Source organism: Colobus angolensis, unplaced genomic scaffold (genome assembly GCF_000951035.1).
Source record: "Colobus angolensis palliatus isolate OR3802 unplaced genomic scaffold, Cang.pa_1.0 Scaffold324, whole genome shotgun sequence".
NCBI lineage: Eukaryota > Metazoa > Chordata > Mammalia > Primates > Cercopithecidae > Colobus > Colobus angolensis.
The window spans coordinates 2,070,620-2,094,061 of record NW_012116533.1 but is presented as its reverse complement, the minus strand read 5'-3'; the positions used below and the strand labels follow the sequence as shown (position 1 = coordinate 2,094,061).

At 43.7% G+C, this 23,442-nt stretch overlaps 1 protein-coding gene across 2 annotated transcripts in view; it reads right to left on the bottom strand.

Annotated features, from left to right (window-relative positions):
- RGAG1 (retrotransposon gag domain containing 1) overlaps positions 1-23,442 on the bottom strand; it is a 96,930-nt gene that overhangs the window by 28,965 nt on the left and 44,523 nt on the right. Inside the window, exon 2 of one of the 2 annotated variants that reach the window (XM_011951678.1) lies at positions 8,133-8,266. The gene's annotated coding sequence lies outside the window, so the exon portion shown is untranslated. Of the gene's footprint in view, positions 1-8,132; positions 8,267-23,442 lie in introns of those variants that run through there. The other variant, XM_011951677.1, reaches the window with a different exon arrangement.

Sequence of the window (23,442 nt, the reverse complement as noted above, 5' to 3'; positions counted from 1 at the left end):
GAAAACATTAAGGTATTGTAGGAATCAAGACAAGAGATATCTGGAGGTGGGAGGAGTCCTGACCTAAAGCCCTGGCAGTAGGAATGGTGAAAATGGGTGACATTCAAGCAATGCTTAGGAAATACACTTAGCAGGGCTTAGTGACTGACTGAATGTAGAGGTGAGAAATAAAGATGAGTGAACTACAACTCTTGGGTTTTTGCCTTGGGCAACCAGTGACTCCAGTTTTACTAGGCATGGTAGTTACTGTAACAAAAAGTAAAATGTGTTACCAGGCTTAGGGTAGGACATGGGAGAGGGGGGCATTTCTGCCCTCAAATCTCATAGCAATAGTCCCAGGGAATTCAACAGGCATCTCTCATTGTCCACTCAATCCCTATTTTCAGCACCATGAGTCCTCGCCTTGACCCTAATCAACTTGGGATTCTCCTCAAAGTACTTAGAAAGGAAGAGGAAGACGGTGACTACCCTGACATGATGGCCACCTACCCAAGCTCCAGGTATGAAGCCTGCTCCTCTGGAATTACTCTAGGTATGTTTACTTTATTCTTTCGTCATTTTAACAAATATGTATAGGGCTGCTGCCTAGAGGAATTTAAAAATATTCAGATTCCATGTCTCACACATAGGCAAGGAATTCATATCTCCTCTTACATAACCAACAAAGCAAATGCAGCTTAAGGACAGCCTGAAAAATAATTCATTCTACATAGATTTAAAATGTCTATAAATGAGCAGTTTTCCAGTGCATCATTGGTCGTGACTATTTGTAAGCCTCCTCCGTGGGCAAGTAGACTACCAGCAATCAACAAGACCAGCAGGAATGATGGATGGAATAATTATCCATTAGGGTACAGATAACTTTTGTATCGTGGGAGGGTTCGACAAGATAGAGACATGATAGATGGAGGAAGAGTTAGCTAATATAATAGGAGTTGCAGCTCCATTTCTGGTAGTAACTATTCTCTGGCTGAATCAATGATTAATCAAAGACACATTCTCATTTGAAACACTTTGCTCACCGGTGCACAACCCCCGCTTTAGGTTAAATTTAATAGCATCATTAAAAACTGCTGTTCGAGACATTCAAATTACTTCTCTCCAGAAGAAATCAAGCCACAATAGAGAATGCTTTTGTGAAGCCCTGGAGGGCAAGGGCCATGCAGGGTGTTTGTGTGTGTGTGTGTGTGTGTGTGTGTGTGTGTGTGTGTGTGTGCGCGCGCGCACACGCGTGCTAAACTTATAAATCCTCAATGCCTAGCACAGGAGCTGACACAGAGCAATCAATAAATGTTTGTTCAAGTGAAGTGAAATGAATACATTTGTCTATTCATTCATCTGTTTATTCCTTCGACAGACATTCATTAAATATAGGCATTAAAGAGCTCAGGCCCTGGACCTAGATGCTTCAGGCTTCAAATTCCAGCTCCAACCAGCTATATGATCTTGAGCAAATGACTTAGCTTCTCTCAGCCTGATGCCTGCTCTGTAATGTGGGGGAAATAATAGTACTTGCTCCTGTAGGGCTGCGTGAGGATTAAATGAATTAGTGAGTGTTTAGCACAGGCCCTGGCCCATAGTAAGTACTCATTATAGGGCAACTGTTATTGTTGTTGTATATATTAGGCTAGGCCTTTCTCAAGTAACTAGGTCATTAGAAGAAGCACAGAACCTCTTAAGAAATGACAAGGCTTTTGGCCAAAGCTGGTTTTCATTAAAGTGGTTATTTATGGTTCCCAGCCCAGAGCCCCACTGCCCTAGGCCTGCCATTCCTGGCCTGGTGCCCTCCTGTGGCAGCACAGGCTGTCTTTAGGTGGGTTGTGCTCTCTAGAGAAGCCTGAGAAATCGCAGAGTGGGAAGGTGAAGGAAGAAGGTAAGAGCTGGCCAGAATTCCATTACCCATCAACATGCAACCCCTGCCACACCCCCATCATTAACTCCCTTGGTTGCCTTTCTATGCTTCTGTATAGCTCTTCCTGGCAACATTTCTACCTACTGATTGCTATTTCTAATGTTTATCCTCTTGGCTCAGTTGAACAAGATTATCCTTGATTTTAATTTTAATTTTCAGGTGACATAGTAGAGAAAACTTGACTTGGGAGTTGGGTCAGGAGACAAGGGAGGCGATACAACTCAGTGATTATAAGAGGATTCTGACATAGAAACAACTGGTCACTGAAGAGCTGTGTGACCTAGACATTACCTAATGTCTCTGAGCCTCAGCTGTAGAAAAGAGAAAGTGACAATACTGGTTGTCAAGACTAAATGAAAATCACCTAGCGTACTGCCTGGTTAACAGTAAAGTACTCAATAAATGGTGACTATGACTATTATTTTGAGGTCCTTGATCTGGAAACAGAAGCCCAGAGAGATTAAGGGGACAACACTCATGTTGTTATTTGATGGCAGAGCCTTGTTGCTCCTTGGTCTCACTACTAAACCAGGCCTGCCTCTTTCAAACCTTTTACAGAACCCCATTTACACATACTCTGATATACTATTTATAATTACATGCATGGTTTTTTTGCATGTAGATTTAATAAATTCAAATGTATTCATCCCATAGTTGTCTGCCTGGAAGTTCTTATGAACAACTCCAGGGCAGGATCCATAGGTTGCTCATCGAATATGTGCTCAATAAATGATTGGTGAGTGAATGTTAAGCTTGCAGTCAATTACCTACCTGAGTTATGGATGTCCCTTACCTCCTGTGTTACATTACAAGCAGTGCAGAAAAGTAGAATGGGTGCAATGGACTCATGCAGGCCTGGGTTTAAACTCTATAACTGGTAACTGGGTTCAAAGAACCTAGGAGTGCTGGAAAAATGCAGTTCTGGATAAATAGAGGAGGAGAAACAGTAGCAGTAGTAGTAATAGTAGCAGCAGCAGCAACAGCAGCAGTAGTAACTATCAACAAAAAGTGGAGTAAGGAAACTTTTCTAAGAATGAATTTTGCCCTCAAGAGCTCTGACAGGCCCACAGTGTGCTATGTGGAGGAAGTATAGTGTAAGTGAGTCAGATAAACCTGGGTTTGAAGCCTAGCTCTCAACTTATTAACTGAGTGTGACTTTGCATTATGTTTCCTGAGCCTCAGTCTCTTGACTGTAAAATTAAGATAAGGATAGTACCTACCTCACAGCTTTGTGGTGAGGATGAAATAAGATATGGTATATAAAGCATATCATAGCACAACACCTCACTCATAATAATGTCTCAAAAAAGCTATTTGATGAATTAATGGAAGTGTATCTTTAGCAAAATGCCATTAAAAAAAACTACAGACACCCTTTAGCATCTGCCTGAGAGGAGAAGGAGGAAGAGACAATTCCAAATAAGAACTGTCTCAATACTTAACCACCTGTTTCTTACCATGCAACATCTAACATTGAAAGCACTGGAAAAAATAGCGTGATCAGTACAAACCATTCCCAGTGAATGCATAGAGAGAAACTGCTGTTTCACATCATAGCCACACAGTTGCTGGACCTGAGCGAGTCCCTCAGAGTGTGAATAAGTGTTTGCAAAGACAAATACAGGGCCTGACACATATGGAATAGTTGATCAGCTTAGTTCCTTTCCTACCCTTCTCCCAAATGGGTAGAAACAAACCCACCACTAACCAACAAAGCAGCAACAGAAAAACTGAGTTAAAGTGGTTGAGAACTGATTATGGCAATGACCTTACTGAATGGACCCTTCACTCTTGGCTCTAGTGTGGCCTGCCAGCCTGGAGAGCCTCTCAGGCTGAGCAATTAACCCTAGCAGAAAAGCCATGATGCCACTACATCTTCTCCTTCTCCTCTCTTCTCCCTTCTCCCTTCTCTCTTCTCTTCTCTTGTCCTCTCCTCTCCTCTTTCTTCTTCTTCTTCGTCTTCGTCTTCATCTTCGTCATTGTCTTCGTCTTTGTCTTCTTCCTCTTTCTTTTTCTGTTTTTTTTTTTTTTTGAGACCAAGTCTCACTCTGTTGCCTAGGCTGGAGTGCAATGGCACAATCTCAGCTCACCGCAACCTCCGCCTCCCAGGTTCAAGCAATTCCCCTGCTTCCGCCTCCCGAGGAGCTGGGATTACAGGCATGTGCTACCACGCCCGGCTAATTTTTATATTTTTAGTAGGGACAGGGTTTCGCCATGTTGGCCAGGCTGGTCTCCAACACCTGACCTCAGGTGATCCGCCTGCCTTGGCCACCCAAAGTGCTGGGATTACAGGCATGAGACACCGTGCCCAGCCTCCTCTTTCTTCTTTCTGAGCGTGGAGGGTACAGGACATGATGGGGTGGGATCAACTCATGGCCTAGGCTACAAAAGCTGTCTTTTCTCCTCTTTCTGTTCTTTGCCCCTCAGCCCCCAGTTCTTGTTTGGACATGTACTGAGAATAGCATTTAGGATTCCTGCATTCTCTATCTCTTTTTTAATGTTTGGATTGGCTGTTCGCCAAGGCAACTGAATAGCATTTTCAAGGAGCAAGTGAGTTTGGGGAAGATCTCTTATCTTTTCCAATATATTAACTCTATGTGAATTAAAGCCATCAGAGACCTTCTTGGAAAGAGCATATAAGTTCTCCCGGGGCTTCCAAATTAAAGTCCCTACAGGAGACCCAACACGGTTGTCATTTTTAAGGGAAAAATACCCAGGCATGGTAGTTGCTGCTAGGAAATTTGAGAAGTGACCAGCAGGTTACATTTCTGAGGTGAAAACCACTTTGTGTTCTTTGTAAGCAACTGTTTGATGTGTGGCATTGCAGTCATGGGTGTGAAACATCTGGTTTTAACCAGAATGTGGGTGATTTGCTCACAACTGGGGAGGACAGGCAAATATGGCTTTGCCTCCTGGTCTCGTATCTGGCCCAGACGTGCAAATTCCAATCTGCAAACTCATTCTTCTCTGCCAGGATTCAATAGGTTAATGTCAGCAACTGGCAGAGGTCTGCCTGTGGTTATAGTGAGTGGCACATGGCAACAGGTAAGGACAACAAAAGGCTGCCAGGAAAGGGAGCCCAGCTTGTCTGAGGGCCAGGTAATCTGACTTGCCAGTCAGGGGAGGGAAGACATCCTGGTTCTGGGCCAATACTGGAGGTACAGAGAACAGAACCAGAAGAAACCTGGACAGGGAAAAAGAGACAACAGGTGCGATTTGTTGAGCACTTACTCTGTGCCAGGCACTATGCCAAGTCTGGGTGTGTTCTCTCATTTGATCCCAGCAAGAGCCCCATTTTCCAGAAAGGGAAGCTGCAGCCATAAGGCAAAAACAGATCAAAACTGGGAACTTAGAACAACACAAATACCAAAGCACCAAGAAGGCAAAGCAGTTGGAGCTAGTTGCCAAGGAAACTTCAGGAATCTGTGTTCCTTATAGCCATGGCCACTGGGATTTGGTGATTTGCATCTAAGCCACTGCATCCCTTCAGCTGACTCCGTTATTGAGTCAGCTTTTCCTGTCATACCTCAAGGTGGTTGGCAAAGGCACAGAGCTGGTTTGGCAAGGACCGGGACCAGAAGAGGGATGAACAGGTGTCTACAACAGATTCCTCTGAAGAATACTTTAATGGCCATATGCCATAAAACTCAAGCTAGCGTGCCAGTAGAAGAGGATCGATGAGTTGCAATAGATAAAATGGCGGATGAATTTGAGCTTTGTTTACACTTCTATAATCAATGTTACTCATTGCCTTATGTGGAAATAAGATTTTCTGCCATCAGTAATACCTGTCGATAAATGCAAATATGCTTGAATTTACTTAGCAGAGACCCCTGCTTAAGCATAGTGACAATTGCAATGAAAGCACAAGTCCCACTGAAACTAGCACACAACACAAGTCGCAACGCAACTCTGACCCGTGTCTTATCTACATAGTCTTCCCTCACAGACATTAGGTCTCATTTGTTCTTGAGCCAAAATTGTCCTTGGCTCTGATCAGCAGTTAGTGAACAAATGACACTGTATTGCAGCATCCTGCCACTAGGGTGTACAACTCCCACACACATGAAAAGCAAGCATCTCTCACCTTCAGACTGCTGTGCCTACAAGCAGCAAAGTCCAAGTGCATGAAAAGAGTTAAATCCTGCTTAGTCCCTTGAAGGGCTAGAAAGCATTTTAAAGGTGACATACATCAGAGCGATCCATTTACACTGGCTGGGCTGTGCAACAAAGTCAGAGGGGCTGGATGAAAACCTTAAACAATGACAACACAACTGCATTCCCAGCTGTGTTAAATGACCAGCATATCATGATTGCCTTTTCACGCAAATATCAATGACATAATGCTAACAGGCTTGCAGCTCTCTCGCTGGTGTAATAAAACAATGACCCAATTATTTTCAAGGGCTGAGGCAGCAGATGCAATGACTGGGTATGTTGTGCAGGGTGCCGTGTGTGATGGACGGGGCACAGTAGGGCAGCAAACTGTGTGCTGAGGATCGGAAACCTGCTTCCCGAGCCAAAACTCCTGCCATTCATCTGGTCGGAATAAAAATAAAGCCATTCAGTATGAAAGTTCCCACTTGTTCTCACGACGGAGGCCAGTTGGGAAAATGTGGTGCAGCAATGACTGAAGCAAATTCTGTTTAAAAAACCAGCCGGTTTGTGGGTATTTGTTTATTTGTAACTGCCCCACCACCACCTCCCCACACCCTGCCTCATTCTGCAAAGGATTTGAGATGGGATTGGAACACTGAAAGTTTGTTTAAGTCCTAAACAGGTCCAGCTACTTTTTAGACTGATGACAAAATGAAACCTTTGGGATCAAGCGCCTTGCTCTGTGGAACACTGCTTTGGTTTTCCCAGTCAGAGCTAGTCCTCCTTGTACCCTGTGGTGAGAGGGACCTCTTGCACAAGAATACCCTTGTGCCCAATGTTATGCCTGACCAGGGAAATACACATGAGCCCATAAGCCTGAAGCCTGAAAATTATTGAGGAATATGGATCCACTGACTCCCTCACTAATTTGCTCATTCAACGAATATTCCTTGGTAGCTATTCCAGAACAAGCTCTCTTCCAGGCACAGGGGAAGCAAAAATGAAGAAGATCCAGTCTCTGCACTTGAGGATCTCCTCGTAGGAAGGACAGACAAGTGAACAAACCCCTGTTCTGCAATGTGGCCGGTGCTGTAGTAGAGTTGTGCCTGGGGGTGGCATGGGAGGTGTGGGGTAACATGAAGTGGGGGCTGCAGGTGACATGGATGATTTAGTTTGTGGACTTGGACTCAGACTGCCTTGGGTTAACTTTTGGTTCTGCCTCTTGCTAGCTGTGTGACCCTGGGCACTTTACTTAACATCCCAGAGCCTCAATTCCTTCATCTGTTAAATGGAGCTAATAATAGAGTTGACGTCATTGGGTTATTATGAGGATTAAATGAGATAATCTGTGTAGAGCACTTAGAACAGTTCCTGGCACATAGTAAATACCCAATAAAAACTTAGCTTTTATGCTTTTTATTTCTTTGTTTAATTTCATAAGACTGTGTCTGGCGATGAGACTCGAAGGACTGGTTTCTAAAACAGAACTGTTTTCAACAAACTCTTCCCTTTTAGCCTGAATTTTTTTCCTATGGAATGACACAGTTCTGCCATAATTTTTCCCTCAGCAACCATATGTCTGGCAAGAACCTCAGGAAGAAAATATTTTCCAGATGGTTTTGCTTATGTCAGCCTACTATGTGCCAAGCACCACTCTAGAGGAGAGGGACACATTGCTGAGTGACACAGACAAGGTCCCTGTCCTCTTGGAGCTTACATTCCAGTGGGAGAGACATACCATAAAAAGACAAATATAAATAGACATAATTACCCAGAGCAGTAAGTGGGGTTAAGGAAGCATTGCTAATAAAAGACATGTAAGGGAGGAACAGGAGGCATCTAACTGTGGGTGGTCAGAGAAGGCTCATCTCAGGAGGTAACATTAAGCTGAGACTAAAAGGTTAGGAAGGAGCCTCCCATGCCAAAAGCAAGAGGAAGGGCAGTCCAGGTAGGAGCACATGCAAAGGCCCTGGGGCAGGAAAAGACTTTGAGAATGCTCCAGAAATGGAAAGACCAGTGTGACTAAGACACACAGCCCTGGGAGGGAGGTAAAGCCAGCAGGATTAGTACATGCATTTTGAAGCTGAGGAAATGGAGAGCCCAGAGAGATGAATGGACTTACCCACAATGCCTTGCACAAGGTAGGCGCTCCATATGTTGTAGAATTCACAGTCGGTAGGGCGGGGCTGAGGCCCTTTGCCTTCCAAATCGGACTGAGATTTCCCACCACAACTAGGAATCAGCTACCCAGGGAGACTGAAACATACAGTCGTTTTTGTTGGTGAGTCATAGGCAATGCACATTAGAGTATGGGGTCGAGTGGCCCCAGCTGCTGCCTGTGTGTATAAAGGGCGGGGGTGGGCTCAGGCCGTGGCTGAAGCTTTTTAGCATGTTTATGATGAGCTGAAAGAACTCACTGCTTAATTTAAAATACGGCTCACACATACACATACAATTCAGCAGCTGGAGGAGCTGCCAGGAAATGAGACTAAGTGTAGAAAATTGGAGGATCAGGAATATCAGGTACTCGGCTCGGTTTCCCAGCTCCCATGGGCTGTCTCTGATCCCATAAGGTCCCATCTTCCCTAACAAACTCTGGGAGGTCAAGACATGGTTGGGGACCGCGGCAGTTTGGGGAAGGGAAGCCTCGCCAGAGCCCTTGACGCCAGCTACACTGATTGCCCCACCCAGCCTTAAGCTTGCCTGCCTTCCTCTCGTTCATGTTCCTTGAAATGTGAGGCTGGGAAAACTCATTTGGCCCTCATCGCAAGCTGCCTGTGCTAGCTGCTGCTTTTCCTGATGGTGTGTATCTTGCCTCCTCAGCCACACGGGGGCCTTCGGCACACACTTGAGGAATTGAGTTGTTTTCTTTTGTATTCACTGCAGCTCTCAGCGCAGTAGTATTTACACAGTGAGAGTCTCGAGCGTGTGGGTTGCAAGATAGTATCATTTAAAAGCCTTTGGGGCAGAGTACCTGCTCTTAATAAGAACCTCAACTTGACAAAAATGTGGAAGACCATCAGGTGTATCTCTGGTTTCCTTCACATTGTTCCTCTACACACAGAGTCCCCAGCCTGCATGCTGGATGAACCTACAACCTCTCAATCAAAATGCTCCACAGGTCACCTCTTTGGGTTTTTTGCTCAGATTATCCCTTCTGACTGGGATACCCTCTCTCTCAGCTGTACCAAGCATAACCCCATCTCACCTTTCAAGGCCAAATGTAAATGCCATCTCTGGCATGAAGCCTTTCCAGGCGCAATTCATTGCTCTTGCCCCTGAACATAGCACCCCGTGTCTACCTCTTTTATGGTACAGGCTGGTGGACTGGAATGACCTGGTTTCAAATTCCAACTCCATCACTTCCCAAGGCTACCTCCATTTTCTCTTCTAGAAAAAGGGATAACAACATCAGCCTCAATGGGATGTTGGAAGTCGCCAATAAAATAATATCTGCAGCCCACATAGCACAAGACTCGGCCTCCAGAGCTCAGTGTTTTTTGTCATCATCATAATCTTCATCATCTCTGGGAAGCAGAAGAATGTAATAGTTCCAGAACTGGTTTGGTCACTTCTTAACCATGTGACCTTGGGCCAGTCTCTTCCTCTCTGAGGCTCTGTTTCCTCATGTGTGTCAAATGAAGGGATAATAGTTTACCCACCTCCATCACAAAACCTGCTGGGAAGATGCAAAGACATAATAATGTAGGCAAGGCAAACTACTAAGCACAGGGCTTATCACATTAAAAAAAATGCTCATTTGGGTCTACACACCCCTACAACCTAGAAAACTCCTTTAAGGGCACAGACAGTATTTTACTTATCTTTACATCTCTTGCTGCCTAGCCTAGCCCAGAACCTCTGCAGCTGGCAGACTCACAATAAATCATTGTTGAATTGAATTGAAAACCCAAACCAGATGTGCCTCCTCCCTTGTCAAATGAAGCTTTCAAGCTGGTGGGTTGGGCCTGCTGCCTCTTCATCCCCGCTCCCTCCGAGCTGAGCAGCCACCATTGTCTAGGCCTGGCTCTGGGGAATGAGGCAGCGCCAAGAGGAGGGACTCAGAGTAGGGAAGGATAGATGGGACTAGGTGGGATGACTGCGGTAGAGAAGAGCACTCTGTCTGTTCCTGGTGACCCCAAACAGACTGCCTTTGAAGGGTGCTATCCTGAATTATCTGTTGAATGAAAAGTGGTGACAGTCCAAAAGCCCTTTGCCACCAGCATCTAGCTGTGGAGGAAACCCAGCTCTCCCCACAAAACCGAAAACTGGAAGTAAATGAAGATATCGGGAGAAAGCTTCCTCTTCCTTTAGCAAAGATAGTGATACAGACGTTCAGAGAGGTTCAGCTCTGAAATAATGAGGCCAGGATTTGAAGGTGAGTTCAGCTGGCACCATGGGCATGCTTTAACCACTGGGCAACCTTGCCTCTAAGCTACTCTTGCTATAGAAGGGCAGGAGTATGTATTCACTCTTCCCACCAGCCCCACAGGACCCTTAGAAGCAGAACGTAGAGCTTTAGTGGTGGACAATACTTTAAAAAGTATAAATCTGTTACAAAACCACAAAAAGAGGCCCATGTTTTCAGTGTTTCTGAGCCAGAGCTATGTAGACAGGGCACAGGGGGTAGCATGCTAACCAGCACAGAGTCAAGGTAATGGGCCACACACCTGAACATGGCCACTTGGATTGTAACTCTGGCTTTGTCACATGCTAGTCTGACTGACCGCAGGCAAGTGATTTAACACCCCTGTGCCCCCATTTTCTCACCTGTCATATGATATTAATAATAGTACCTCCTCACAGGGTTGTCTATGAGGAGTAAATAATCTAACATTTGTAAAGCAGTTATCATGTGCCCAGGACATGGTAAACACTAAACAACTGTTTGTTAAGTCAAAATAAATACATACCTCTGTCCCTTTGTAGCCAGACTAGTCTAGAGGCACTGTTGCCAAATGGTTAGCACATGCCCATGGAACCAGCTGAACTTGGCTTCAGATCCTGGTCTCATGATTTCAGAGTTGAGCCTCTATGAAACTCAGTTTGACCATCTCTACCATGCGAACAATAACAGTCCCTTCCCCACAGGCTGTTGAGAGTTTTAAATGAGATATCTCCAAAGTCCAGAACATAGTGCCTTGCCACGGCAGAGTGAGTAAGCACCCAATTAAGGCAGAGTATTCATCGTCTGAGTCTGCTTCCCATTTTTTGCCTCTTCTGGGTTAACACACAATATATAGTTTCGGAAATCTTGCAGCAGTAAAGAAACAATGTCATCATTTTGCCAATGAAATTCCTAAACATTTTATTCAAGAGCCAGAAAAGGCAAACATTTTTGGTCATTTCTAAACCACCGAAGTATGGACAATCAGTTTCCCCACTCAGCAAACCTGACTCCCAAAGCTGTAGAAGTCACTTTGCAGGACAAAATTGAAGGAATGAGTATTTTACTGCAAACAAAAGCCATCTTTGTTTGCGGCCCAGCTTTGGGAGAAAATAAATACCTCAACCCAGGAGCCTGGAAAATTCTTGAAAGTTCTCATTTTATTCCAGCAAATCCAACCTAATTGGCAAGATTCCTGACCATGCAAACCTGAGTCAGAATGAGTCACCTTTACCCACCCGTCTCCCCACAGCACCCAGAACCCAGCAGAGTACGTTGGACATCAATACATATTGGTTGTCGGTTCCTCCATGGGAGCCCCAGATTCCATTTCTACAATGTCTGCTACATTGCCAAAACAATCCAAAAGCAGTACTAAAGAACATTTTGAAAATGGGGAAAAAAAGCATCCATCACTCACCACTCTAACACAACTCTTAATTTTGTGTGGAAAGTTCTCTTCCAGTCTTTATCCACGTGCAGACATATTTTTATAGCACTGTAGTCATAGGGAAAAACTGCAGCAGCTTCAGCCAAGAATCAGATACCATAGAGCTCATGTCACTAAACTTTCCAAGTGAGAGCTTTTTCTTCTCTCATTCACTCCATTCATTCATTCATTCAGTCATTCAGCTAACATAGATTTAACCATGGCTCTGGTGCTACGGCCCTGGGGAGTACAGAGATGACTAAGGCACAATCCCAGTTCTCAAGCTGCTTCCAGTTTAATGGGGGAAACAGACAAAACAGCAGGAAATTATAACACACTGAGATAAACATGAATGCTGAGAAAGCACAGAAGAGGAGCATTTAAGGTGCACGGGAAAGGGTGTGGAGGATGGGGAGGCAGAATATATATATATATGTATATATATATACACGCTTTCTTCTTTCTTCAGAAGAAAGCAAGGTGTCATCAGGTGACCAAAAATAGTTCTGTGTGACTGCATGGGCAAGTGGTAGTGGATGCAGTGAGAAAGGAAGGAGGGGGCCAAACCATTGAGATCAAAGGTTTCTGTTGCATTCTGAAGACTGAGGGGAAGCTCTGGAAGGACTTTAAGCAGAGTAGTAGCACAGTCAAGTGTGCATTTTAGAAAGATTGTCCCAGCAACAGAATGGAAGGTAGATTGTCGGGCGTGAGACAGGTAACGGTGGAGCCATTTAGCCATTTAGCAGCTTGTCACAATAATTCATCAAGATAAGGAAGGTCTAAACGAATGAGATGGCTTCTCCACGTACAAATTGTGTCACGTTAGTGAGTGACTTAACCTGTCTGTGCCTCAGCTTCCTCCTCTGTAAAGCAAAAATAACAAGAGTATTGACCTTGCAGAGCTGCTGGCAGGATGAAATGAAATACTGCATGCAAAGCACCTGGCACAGTGGCTGGTACCTAGAAGACACTCAATACACGTCACTTCCCCTTTCCCCTCATCCTTTTTCCTCCACTTCACCCTTTCTTAAAGGCTGGCATGGTATGGAGCATGGATGTGGCCAAGGCAGACTCTAACTCAGACAGTCTGACTCCAGAGGGCTATGGAGAAAGTTTGCAAGTGCTATTGTCAGGACAGTTAGTTAGAAGGATTGTTTAGCTGAGTCGAGGGCCCCGCTGAGGTTGGAAACTATGACTTTCTGGTGGGACTAACCAACAAAGTGATGGGATTTTCTCCAGCAATGTTCCTCAATCTGGGCATAAGCACAGAGGAGGAAACTGTCAGTTAAATTTATCCAGACTTGGGATTTTGCCTCATGGATGCAGCAGAAAGACACAGGGCAAGGGAGTTGGGGATATACACAAGATTCCGAAAGCAAACAGACCTTACTTCAAATCTCATCTGTGCTGTGGGACTTTGGGTAAGTCATTCAACCTCTCTGAGCCTCAGTCACCTCATTAAAAGGAAAACCACGAGAGTACCTTCCTCATAAAGTTATTGTGAGGATAACACGAGATTATTGAAATGATGTCATAAGATGGGTAGTATATGCCTGGCATACACATATTCGTTGTTATTCTTATCATCATCATTTTCGAGGGTGGAGAGGGAAGGTAGTAAGGTGAAAGGGGCTGATGGGATGGAAGAAATGGATGGAGGGGTCTCAGAAACCTGGAGAGCCTCCTGAAGTAAAAAGAAGAGCATTGAGGCCAGCCAGCAAGGTGTAGATGGTAGGGGGTTCTGACTGATGATGAAGCATGGTAAGGCTAGGATGAGAGTGTGTCCTGTACATGGATCACGGATGTCCAACTCACCCAGAATGATGTCAGGACTTGGGATGGAGAAGAAGACAGTGAGCCAGATGTCGAATTCTTCTTTGAATGTGGGGGTAGGGGGGCTGACCAGGAAGGGATGGTTATAAAGAAGCGTCAACGAGGAGAGAAGTAGCCAGATGGCATGAGAAGGAGGAGTTCTTGGCTGAGGACGGAGGACTAACAGCCTGGAAGCAAATAGGGGAAGCTAGAGCACAGACCCCACCTCCCAGCCCTAGGGTGCCTGTAGTGTGGGAGTGTGGACAGTGTCCACTAGAGGGCGCTGGTGGCAAAGCCGTGAGATCCGCCGTGGAGACTCAGGTTTCAGCACTTCCAGGCCCGGAGGTAGACAATAGTGTTCTGTAAAATTTATCCAGGGTGTAGGGGGAATTGTTTACTGCAAGGTGGGGGCTTCCAGAGGGTACTGAGAAGAGTGAGAGAGGGCGGTAGTGGGGAGGTGGATGAGTCGGGGTGGCGGGGATGGGAGCACTGCGCAGTATGAGGATGGTATGGGAGAGGACAGATGACAAGCAGGGAGGCTTAACGTTTGGGCTGTGGCCAAGAACTGGGGGATGTGAAGCCTGGTGGGATTAACTGTCCTCGGAATTCCAAATGGAGCTTTTTTCCCCCTTTACATCTTTTGTTTATTATAAAAGTAACACATGCTTGTTTCAAACAACTCTAATTATTGCTCAAGGGAAAATCTACCTCTCCTATTCTACTCCGCAGTGTTGACAGTCTGTCTATCCTTCCAGTCTTTTCCCGTACGTGTAACACATAATACCCTTAGCAAAAATCAGATGCTACTATACTTACTCTTCTGCAACTTGCTTTTATCACAATACTATATTGGAGATGTCATTGCACATCAGTATTTAAAGACCTAGCTGAGCTACATCGTCATTGTCGTTATTATACTAGTAGTTGGAATAGTAATGGGTAGCAATTATTAAATGCTCTGTGCCAGGTCCTATCTGAATATTTCACATGAATTATCTCATTTACTCTTCACAACTTCATGAATGGTTATTTTTCCCATTTTACAGATGAGAAAAGGCACAGAGAGGTTAGAAACTTGGTCGAGGTCGCATAGCTCATAAAAGCTAGAGGAGGAAGTCAAACCTAGGCAGTCTAACCAAGGCTCAAACTCTTAATCATTAGCATAGTAATGCTTAGTATGTCATTACTGGGATGTGTTATAGATGATTTAACCAGTCCTTCACCGAGGTCATTTAGTTTTTTCAATTTGTTCCTATTTACAAATAATGTTTAAATGAACATCCTTATACATGAAGCATTTTGCAAAGATAAACTCCTAAGAGAGGACTTGCTGACTCAAATAACATTTCCAGTTGTCCTCCAGGTGTGCATCAAGAGTGAATGAGTGTCCCTGTTTCACCACATTCTCACAAACCCTGGGTTTTCGTGACCTTTTAAATGTTTGCCAATTTGAGAGGAAAAAACTGACATCTCAATCATCGCAATATTGTTTTAATTTGCATTTCTTAATTATTACTGATTGATATTCCTTTTAATAGGGCATAGGCCCTTTGGGTTTCCTCTGTGAATTGCCTGTTCATTATTCTTTGAGCATTTTGCTAGTGAATTGTTCATCATTTTCTCACTGATCTATAGAAGCTCACTTATTCATTCCTTCAGCAAGTATTTACTGAGTATCTACTGTATGCCAGGCACCAGTCTAGCACTAGAAATATAACAGTGAGTAAGCAAAGCCTGAGCTTTCATGAAGCTAACATGTAAGCAGAGGAAATGACAGAAAAGCAAATCGCTAAATCATGTCATTACAAATCATGGTAAGTACTGTAAAGAAAATAACACACCTCTTACAAATGGAGCTGTTGGAGTATTCTGAATAATAAACCATTGTCTTCCTTTTATGTTGTGACTTTATCCTGGTTTATATGTTGTCTTTCCACTTTGCATGAGATATCTTTCACCATACTCAAGTTGTTAAAATTTTGCATAGTCAAATCTGTCATTCAGTTTCTTGTTGCTTTGCAAAGACTCCCTACCTCAATATTCTCTTATGCCTTCTTCTAATCTTTCAATGGTTCTCTTTTTAACATCTAAATCTGACCTAATTGGATTATATTTTGGAATAAGGAGTGAGATAAAGATTCAGCTTTATATTTTGATGGCAGGCTGGTTGTCACAGTAAATGGCACCATGCATTAAACTGTGCATCCTTTTCCCCAGAAATGTTGAGGCTAAGGCCCAAGAAGGGGCAACTCTTGCCCAGGGTCATGTAGCAAATTAGTGGTGACCAAACTCTTCCTAGATCTTGGGACTGCTGACTTCCATGCCAGTGATACACAACTGAACTCATTACAGCTCCATTCTCTGGTGCACTTGAACTGTCTTCCCTAACCCACGCCAAGGTTCACTGTCGGAGGCCACAGCATTTTTCCTTTCCAATGGGCCCCCTGACTTCTCCTGCTCAGAGATACAAGTGCAGTGACCCATGGCAGCTCTGTTGCTTATAAATAGGCAGACACTTGCTGATTGCTGCTGAAATACCTCACATTAAGGCAGCTTTGGACACAGAAGACTGGAGGCAGAGACCAGATAAATTTGCCATTTAGGAACCAAAATAGGAAGTGTCTAATTTTAAATAAAGAGATTTGGCATTGTTTTCATCCAGTTGCTAATGGAGCAGCTGCCATCGTGGAGCCTTTCAAGGAGGCTGCCTTGAATTATGCCAAAATGATAAGCTTGTGGCTTGAAGGCTGCCGGGACTTGTCCCAAGGCCCCAGCTACAACAGATCTAGGATCCAAAAGGTTATCTTGAAAGGACAGGTGACTACATCAAAACCAACGCAGCCTGACCTGACATCCCATTTCACTTAATGTTTCCCTTCTCCCTCCATACTTCCCAAAGCTGTCGACATTTTGTCTGTGGAAAGCTGCTACCCCCAGGAGACAGGCATCTGGGAGAGCATCTCCACAGAAAAAGAAAAGTGAAGTGGGAGTTGATGTCATTCAGCCTACTTGAGACAACAATTTTTAAAAGCTCCTATTTTCCCTCAGTTACCAGGAGATTTTCGGTCAAAGTGTTCGAACAAAATAGGTGGATAATTACCTCCATTATTTCACTTGGCTTTCCATGGATAGACATCGTCAAAGATATTGGCGAGTTCTTCTTGTCCTACTCATCTTGATGGGTATTTTGTTGATTCACTTCCAAACTCTGAAGTAAATGTACTGCTTATTATAAGGAGAAACAACCTTTAAGATGCCCTCTATCCTCTACCTCTAGGCAGAGTGAGCAGCAGCTTGTACAGTGAAATTTAAGGTCCTTCCTCCCACACTAATAATGTCAGATCGTCCCACCACCAATACAGCGGAGAAAAAACTCCGAGTTCCATTTCCAATTCTGCCATGACTTGCTATGTGACCCGGGGCAAGTCATCATCCCTTCGGTGACTCAGCTGGCTACCCATAAAATGAGGAAGTCAGTTTGAGTGGTTTCCCTAACTAGGTTCCTCATCAAAATCACCAGTGGTACTGTTAATAATATGCAGATAATTAAGTCCTCATCTCAGACTTACTGAATCAGACTCTGAGGATTAGGAACCACACTGTATCTGTATTTCAACAGCATTCCTGGTAATTTCATTGTGCAGCCAGGTTTGGGATCTAGTGAACCAGATGACCTCAGGGTCCCTTCTGCTCCTGACAACAGGCGGTTCAATACCTCCCTCTGTACTTATGCATCATATCTCTAAGTGAGGTGCTGCCCCCTGCCCTTCATGCTAAGTGGGAGCCCATTCTCTCATCAGGAGCCCTGAAGGCTTTAGCGATTCATTTGTCAGATATTTAGCAGTTACCTTTGAGGACAGGACCCAGAAGGAAGGAGTACACATATTATTGATGGGATCAGGGGAGTGGAAAAAAAAAAAAAAACAGCAGCAGCAACAACAGAAAAATAGGGGGGCTGGATCTGCCTGAAGGCCAAGACAGCCTGAGATCTTAATGGGGGCATGGAGGGCATTGACAGATTATACATACAATACTCGAGCCTCATTTTCCCTGGTATCCTCTCTGTCTTGGTCAGACAAAACAATGCAAAGAGGTACAGCCAAGCTGGAAAACAGCCCTCTTTTTAGGCAGTGAGGTCTTTGGGCCCCTATGATTGATACCAGCAAGTGAGAATGTAAACACAACTCTTCACCACTGGGACCATCTGACGTCAGTCCCTTGGCTCCAGCATGTCTCGAGATAAGAGGACTGTAAGAAGCCCTGGGCCTTGACATTAGTGCGCTCTAGCTTTGAAGCAAACTCGGAACTACAGTTTGTCTTCTGATAACTGGGATCCTGCCCTCTTTTGGTGATCAAAAGTCCCCATCTCCTGCTAGTGTTATATACCCCGACTATGCTGACCTACATGCCTGACTCCAGCTGTGTGCTTGCATCCACATTCATTATTCATTATTTATAAGCACCTCAGTTAATTAGGCCAAACGGAAGCAAAACAGACATGGTCCTGACCCTCACGAAGCCATCAGGCTAGCACAGTGGTGTTCAACCTTATCAGACTTAACATCCTCTTTTTTATAATAAATCTGCTTTTGCTTCACCCCTTTACTATCCTGAAATTAAATTTCTAGGTATTATAATCTACCTACACACATAAGTTCAAAAAGATAGGTATATGTCCTGCCATATAAAGAGAAAATAAAGCAATCCATAATAAAACACTATGTATTTAATTATGTAAATGCTCACACAGGACTACACTGAAAGATTAAATGAAGTGGTCAGAAGCTTGTGCCTTTATATAGAATCCCCATGAATGCAACAGTTATGGACACAAACTGATATGCTGTATTGATTAATTCCAAAAGCAACATCACAATTGTTGACATGATTTCCTGAAATGGTGAATGAATGAGTCTGTGTGAACCTCTGTAACCATGTAATATTCCATATCTTTACAGAATAGTTCATTAAAACGGTCACGTCGGGGCGGGGAAAGCAAAACCCTTTGTACTTAGGTATAAAACATTTATAGTAAAAGTTTAGATAATTAGAAAAGCAGTTTTCAGCTCCATAGAAGTCCAGCAGAACATTCAAAACTCATTCGGGATGCTACACTATTTTTCATTTTGCAAGTCTGTTGTGGGCATTTGAGAACATCTAGCATCCCCATGTCCCGTCCTCTGAATATCCTCTTGCATTTTCCAAAAGTCCCCTAGGGGGCAGTATTGTCTCAGTTGACCGCCACCAATCTATTCCCTCAGTTTCTGTGGGACTGGGGTTTTGTCCGGTTCTTCCCAGGCTCCGAACTCCTTCACCCTTGCCTCCAAGGACTAGAGTCCCATCCTTGCTAACTAGCACCTGGCAGGATTCCTAAGCCTCACCTACTCCTGCTCAGTTCAGCTAGGCTGGGCAGGACTTCTGCTTTCACCAAAGTCAAGAGCTTCTCTAAATTGGTATCTGTTGTGGCCACTCTCTTTGGGTGCCCCCACTAAACTCAGCTGCAGTTGAGTTTCCTGCTCTATCCCAAGAGGGTGCATTTTGCGGCATATGCCAGCTCTTCCACTCTGAACCTCCAATCTCCAGCCCCCCGACACTATCGTCACCCACGGACCCAGGTTGTTGATAGTCAGTAGAACAGGTCCAGCTACAGCAAGGTTTGAACTTGTGCCTCACCAGAACCCTGTGACTTTTTGCCTTCAACTAGATCCCCTTCTGATATTGAAACAGGGAATAATTATCTTCTGCAAATAGAAAGAAAATGAGAGTCAGACCTTCTGTTAGGGCCCTCTTCTACCAGCCTTTAAATAGTTTTCTTGTCAGCCTCACGCAGATAGCCCCAAACCATTTGAGAAGCCAGCACGGTTCCCTGCAAAGCACTGTAGCAAAAAGACTATGTACTCTGGAATCAGTCGGACCTGAGTTCAAGTCCAGGGTCTATCTCATACTGCTTAAAGACAAAGAAATTCACTTAGACTCTCTGAGCTGCAGTTTGCTCACCTGGAAAAATGGCAACAACAATGAATGTCTGTAAGATGCTTAACACAGTACCTGCCACGTAGTAATCTGCTAGTAAATGGTTGTTATCTTTATTATTCTAGCAATCACATGGTATGTGCTGAAAACTGGCTTCTGCTGACCTTATCTGTCCTATCCTATATATTTCCACTGTATCTTCTAGACCAAGGCAGAGGTTCCTGTGAGGCTCACTAGGATGAATCTGCATCCCGGGTTGAAGTTCCAACAGTGAGAAATACCAAGCTGGTAAAATCTTAAGGACTCTCTTCTCTCAGCCATCAAGAATGTATTTTTCTTTTCTCTATTCTGTCTCATTCCACAAAGAAAATCTGTTATGTAGCATTGAGAAAACCAGGATGGGGAAGCAGAATTAACTAGAAACTATACTTAAACAGGTTTCCACTTTCCTATAAAATTCAAGAATTGTCTGCAAAGGTGGCTGGTGAAATTGGCGGCATTGTTAATCACCTAAAGCAGCATCTGCACAATACCAGAGCTTTCCGAGGAAAAGGAGAAAACACAATCAATCATCCAGGTGCCAAAGAAGGCATTCAGCTGCTGTGCAGAGATGACATTAAAAAGTTATCTCAGTGCAAGCAGCTAGATTAAGACAACAGACATCTTGAAGGTTCTAACCTATTTGCTTAGCATTAAGAAATGGTGTTGAACAACCCAAAAACTATTGCATGGAACATCCACACATTCATCAATCAGTCAATATTTATGGAGTACACACTGTATGCCAGGTCCTATGAGAACTATAGAAAGCAGAGGAGCATAAGACTTTCCAGAACCAAAAAGAGGAACGCTTTTACACTGTTGGTGGGAGTGTAAATTAGTTCAACTATTGTGGAAGACACTGTAGCGATTCCTCAAGGATCTAGAACTAGAAATACCATTTGACCCAACAATCCCATTACTTGGCATATACACAAAGGGTTACAAATCATTCTACAATAAAGACACATGCACACATATGTTTATTGCAGCACTGTTCACAATAGCAAAGACTTGGAACCAACCCAAATGTCCATCAATGATAGACTGGATAAAGAAAATGTGGCACATATACACCATGGAATATTATGCAGCCGTAAAAAAGAATGAGTTCACGTCCTTTGCAGGGACATGGATGAAGCTGGAAACCACCATTCTCAGCAAACTATCATAAGATCAGAAAACCAAACACTGCATGTTCTCACTCATAAGTGGGAGTTGAACAATGAGAACACGTGGAAACAAGGAAGGGCCTGTGGGGTGTTGGGGGCTAGGGGAGAGATAACATTAGGAGAAATACCTAATGTAGGTGATGGGTTGATGGGTGCAGCAAATCACCATGGCACGCGTATACCTAAGTAACAAAACTGCAAGTTCTGCACATGTAACCCAGAACTTAAAGAAAAAAAAAAAAAAAACACTTTCCAGAACCTTCCTTAAAGAACTTACTATCCAATTTGGGGAGTAGGGGGTGGAGGTGGAGTGAAAAGAACAAATCTCTAAACAAAGCAATAGAAAGCCCTTCAGCTAGGGTTTTCAGAGTAGGCTAACATCCTTTTCGTTGCTGTAATTACAGTCTCATAAAATTAAGCAGACCAGATGTTCTGCGATTTGGTAAAAGAGAAAATACAGTCAAGCTCATTAAAGGGGCTGTTTGACTTTACAAGGACTTGCACACCGTGGTTCAGAACCAGGTGTTGGTGTCAGGTGGATCTGGGTTTAAGTTCTGGCTCCTCCACTTACTAGCTGGGTGACCTTGCCCATGTTGTCCATCTTCTCTGAGCCAGTTTCCTCCTATGGAAATTGAAGGTAATAGCAATACCTTTTTGGAAGGATCATCGTGAAGATTAATAGAGATACCTTATATAAAACACTTAGCATAGAGCCTATCACACAGTTAATGTTCCCTTAAAAAGCAGCTTATTATAATCATTAAAAGAGAGAGAATGACTATCGCTAGCATTTGCCAGGGACATCTGGAAACTCTGAAAGAAAATTCCAACCTCTTCTATTAGCAATGGGGACAGGTTTCCCTCCCTTCTGGAGCACTAACATTCTTGGAGAAACAGCCAGCTGGACGTGGTAAGATGGTGAGGTAAACAAAGTGTTTCTCCAAAAGTTCCATACCTTCTCCTCCCAGGTTAATTTGGCTTTATGCTGCCACCCACTTGCCCAGGAGGGGCTCCTTTCAGCCATTGAGGCCCTCTCTGGGAGCTCTTGGTCATCCAATTTTAATGTTCCCCTCTTTACAAGCTCCCTTTGCAATTTGGCATTCTACATCTTCTTGCCTGAGGGATAACAACACAAGAAAGGATAGAAAAATTGCAATTTGACCTTTTTAAAAAGAATGACCTGTATGCAAAATCCCAACAGCGCCTCTTAGAAAATACATCTACACAAAACCCCACAAAAGGCTCTGACTCATGCTTGGGGGAAGCAACAAGCACACCGGAATATATTTTTAGAATTTAACTGACAGAAATGTATCTCTGAATCTCCATCACAGTATGTATAGTTTCCACCCCAAAAGTAAACACTTTAGGCTATTAGGAGAAATGACAATGGCAGTTTCAACAGAATGCGGATGACAGAATTTGCTTCCGAAAATGCTACTATGTATATTTTGTTGTTTCCTGGTTATTAATATAATACATTTTGCTTCTGAGTCAAATGTTTTTACTTATGCCAAGAAAAATTGTGAGTTACAGGAAGTCTAACAGGCTTAATTAGTGAGTTTTACTTAATCCGGTGATTTTGCAGCAACCCTGACAGAGTCAGGTTCACTCCCTGAATTTAATGGGAAGTGGTCAGAAATGGCCTTTAGGAACCTTATTAGAGAAAAGGCACATGATGCACACAAACAAGGCTGATTCTCCCAAGGTAAAAATAATAGGCTGAGGTACCGTAATTATCAACAGTGGTTTTTGTATGCAGGTGCCTATTGCAGGTGTTACCTGTTGCTTTCAGCTTTCGTAATTACAGTTTCTTATGATCAGACAGTGCTGTTTTCCCTTCCTATTACCAACCAGCATGCTCAGGAGAAAGTCATTCATGCCCCTGGAGTTTGTCCTGCAAGTGTATTTTTAAAGGCAAAGCTTCTTAGCCCAGCCAAATGAAACTGATTGGAAAAGCACCATAGAAACCAGAGGCCTATTATGTGTAATAGCCGGGCTCTTTGCAACCCTATCCTAAGCACTAGGCCACAATTTCGGAAGGAAAGAACCTGTAAAGACTTCAGAAGACAGCAAGGAAGATGATTAAGGGATTGGAAAAGAGGATCTAGGGGAAAAGGTTAAAGGTATTAGGATTATAAGGACGATTTAGCCTCAAGAGGGAAAAAATGAAGGAGCCTGACCAACTGTTCTTCCTCGCTATTGATGGCACAGAATAAACGAATAGTAGCATGACGTACTTTAGTTTAGATGTAAGAAAGAACATGACAACAAGTCTCCTGAATCACTAAAGACTGTTCGTTCTTCATTCCTAAAACATTAGTTGAGCTTCCACCCCATGCTGGACTGTGTACTGAGCACCGGAGAAGAAGTTCACAGGCTAATGAGGGAGACATGCCAAACAGATCATTATAAGACAGTGGGAGGCATAGTATAATTGAAGGAATTCAGAATGCTTTGGACTTTTAAAAGGCGATAGGGTGTATATAGCACATATATATCACCTCCAGTGGGGTCTGAGGCAGTACCCAGTAATCACGTACATTGATATTTCTGAAGCAAAAACACATGAATATTCACACAGGGTGTGAAAAATAAAGACTATAAATAACCTCATGCC